This window comes from Furipterus horrens, unplaced genomic scaffold, assembly GCF_987537825.1.
Source record: "Furipterus horrens unplaced genomic scaffold, mFurHor1.1.pri manual_scaffold_6, whole genome shotgun sequence".
In the NCBI taxonomy this organism is placed as follows: domain Eukaryota; kingdom Metazoa; phylum Chordata; class Mammalia; order Chiroptera; family Furipteridae; genus Furipterus; species Furipterus horrens.
This window is the reverse complement of record NW_028327176.1, coordinates 176,082,856-176,085,563: the sequence shown is the minus strand read 5'-3', so window position 1 is coordinate 176,085,563 and position 2,708 is coordinate 176,082,856. Positions and strand designations below refer to the sequence as shown.

At 51.7% G+C, this 2,708-nt stretch overlaps 1 pseudogene; it reads right to left on the bottom strand.

Moving 5' to 3' along the window:
* Positions 1 to 1,077: 1,077 nt before the first annotated feature.
* On the bottom strand, positions 1,078 to 2,142 carry LOC150007869 (uncharacterized; annotated as a pseudogene).
* Between the last annotated feature and the right edge of the window lie 566 nt (positions 2,143 to 2,708).

The window sequence follows — 2,708 nt, the reverse complement described above, 5'->3', positions numbered from 1 at the left end:
ATTTTTCCTTCCTTTGAAATGAGAAGTGATAGGAAAGGCAAGGAATAAAAAGGAAGTTACATTGTTGTTGAGCATCTTGTGGGAGCCCAGGCAGGGTCAGCTCCGCCAGCCCAGCAACCCTGCTTTCCTTAGAGCTTCCTTGGGCCCAGTGCGGTTTACCAATGTTGGTTTTGTCTTATGAAAACTTCTAGGGAGAAGAGTTCTTTTATTACTCTATTCCACATACAAGTAAGCAAGCGGACAGACATGTTGCAGCGTTAAGTGGTTGGCGACAGGGATGCGTTTACTTGAAAGAGAGTAAATTCTTCCCAGAAGAAGGATGCCACCTAGTTTACACATACAAATCTTTTTACTTCTGCATCAACTCACTTCAGGTCATCTTATTTAGATGCTGATGATTTTGGAACAAGGTTAGAAAAATCCAACCAGTGATTAAAGATTGTCTTTGGGGTGGGGGAGGGGGTCCTCTTTGGTGGTAGGATCAGGTCACCAAAATTGATGCATATTTGCTTTTAAAAATTATTTTAGCTGTCCAATTACCTGAGTATTCTGATATTCACATTATATCATTTAATCTAGTCTTTTAAAGAGGCATTTAAGAGGCCACATTCATTCATTCTAGTGAAGCAAAGCTGCCTGCTACTTCTTTTGCTTCCTTTCTGGGAGCTTGGGCAGCTGCTGCTGTGTGTGCTGAAGGGAAATTGAATTCTTAAGGAAACTGCTTAATCTTCTCCATTAAGCAATTAAATCAAATGGACTCCGGGAGTATGTAGCAGGTGGGTTTGGAAGTGAAAAAACAGTTCAAAAATCGAGTTTTGCGTTTTAAATGGACGTTCAAGCATGCGACGGCATACATTTAAGAGAAGATGATGATTGGGGGAATTTTTTTTTATTAAGCGCACCAAGTTAAAAAGGCCTGAACAATAAAGAACTTATACAATGAAAGAAACCAGTTAAGTGGAAGTAGACCCTGAATTTAAATGAGATCAGCTTAAAAGGACACACTGAAACTTACTTCAAATCATTCAGATTTTTCTCCTTTAAAAAAAATCCATAAAAAAAAATGTATCAACAGCTTTATTTCGCAGTCGTTCCTTCCTGGCAGTGTCGCCTTTGGCTAGGGGCCTCAGAAATACACTGGTTATAGGTCGAAATGAAAAACAAAACAAAAAGGAAACTAGCAGCGCTATTCTCAGTCATTAAAGGGTCTGCCTCCCTCTTAATGTATTCGTTTTTAATGAAAAGGGAAGGGACTATTTGATATGACTTGACATTTGGTCCCTTTCAGCGAAATCTGAAACTTGAGACACGAAATACTCCTCAGTTGGTGAAATACCTGCCTTAAAAGCAGAACGACAGTTCATGTCTTTGGCCCGGAATTCCAGAGACTAATTTCCACCCCTCCCACGGAGTCACCTGCTCAGGGGGAACCCCGGCCAGAAATCCGGGTCGCGCCAGGTCAAATCTTGCGTCTCTTGTTTACTCCGCCCCTGGCAGGGCGGCGGCGCGGCCTGCGGTGGGGAGGGCCTCTGGGGCCAGCGGGGCCCGGGGCGCTGGGTTCCGCTCGCCTTGGCTAGGCTGCTCGGACGCCCGGGAAGGGTGGCGCGCTGTACTCGCCCGGCAGGAAGACCACCCGGAGGAGGCGCTCCTGGCGCCAGCCCTGCTTGGCTGCCGTTCGCTGCTCTCCAGCTGCCGGGGCCTTCTGGGAACCATCCCCGAGGGTTCACACGAGTCCTACACAAGCACGGTAACGGCTCGAGGGAGCCCCGGTGTCCCCCGGGTGTCGCCCAGCCGGGGAGGAAGCCCAGAGCTCCGGCCCCCACTCGCCTGGGATTCCCCCGCCCTTCGGCCCGGTTCTCCTAGCGTTGGGTGTGATTTCACTCCCGTCCCTTCCGAGGAGAGAGGAGCGCGCAGGCTGGAGGCTGCGGCTCGCCCCGGGTCCCAGCACGGCCCACCAGGAAATCGGCAGCTGCTCCCTGCGCAGCTGCCCAAATCGATTTGAATACCCCGGAGAGGGCGAGCAGCGTTCCCCGAGCTGGGTGCGCCCAGAGCGCCCTGGTGAGTGACCCCAGGGAGAGCAACTGGGGCATTTCGAGCACGAGAGACCAGTTCGTGCTTCCGCAAGAGCACGGAAAGTGCAAGTCAAAACACTTTGCAAAGCTCCAGAAACGCAGCCAGGAGCTACATAGTCTGATTTTGTTTATCTTGACTGATAACATAACCGTGAGTAGAGGCGGGGGCGAGGGAGAGGCAAGGGATCAGCGGTACACGCACAAAATCATAATGACAAGACTAGTTATTATATAATCCCGTTTTTTATCAAGACCGGGAATGATCAGAAGGGAAGCGGGGAAGATAGGTGGTTGGGGGAGGGGGAGGTTTCCACAGCCCTAAAGGAAATTCTCAGGCTCCTAGAGACGCCCCAGTGTTTTTTGCAGGACGAGTAGAAACCTGCTCTCCCGGGAGTTCCCGGATCCGAGCAAGCGGGCAGTCCGATCTTCCCGCCCCGAGCGACCGCGGCGGGGCCTGGCCCCATCCTCCCGGCCGCCTCCCTCCCCCGTCGCCCCGCGCACAGCACATCCCTCTCCCGCTTGCCGGCTCCAGACTGGTTTTTCTGGTTCAGCCTCCCTCCCCAGGACGCGCTGGGGGATCCGATGACGTCGCTGGCTGAGTCTCTCCCTCTTCCTCCCTTCCTCCCTCCGCCTCTC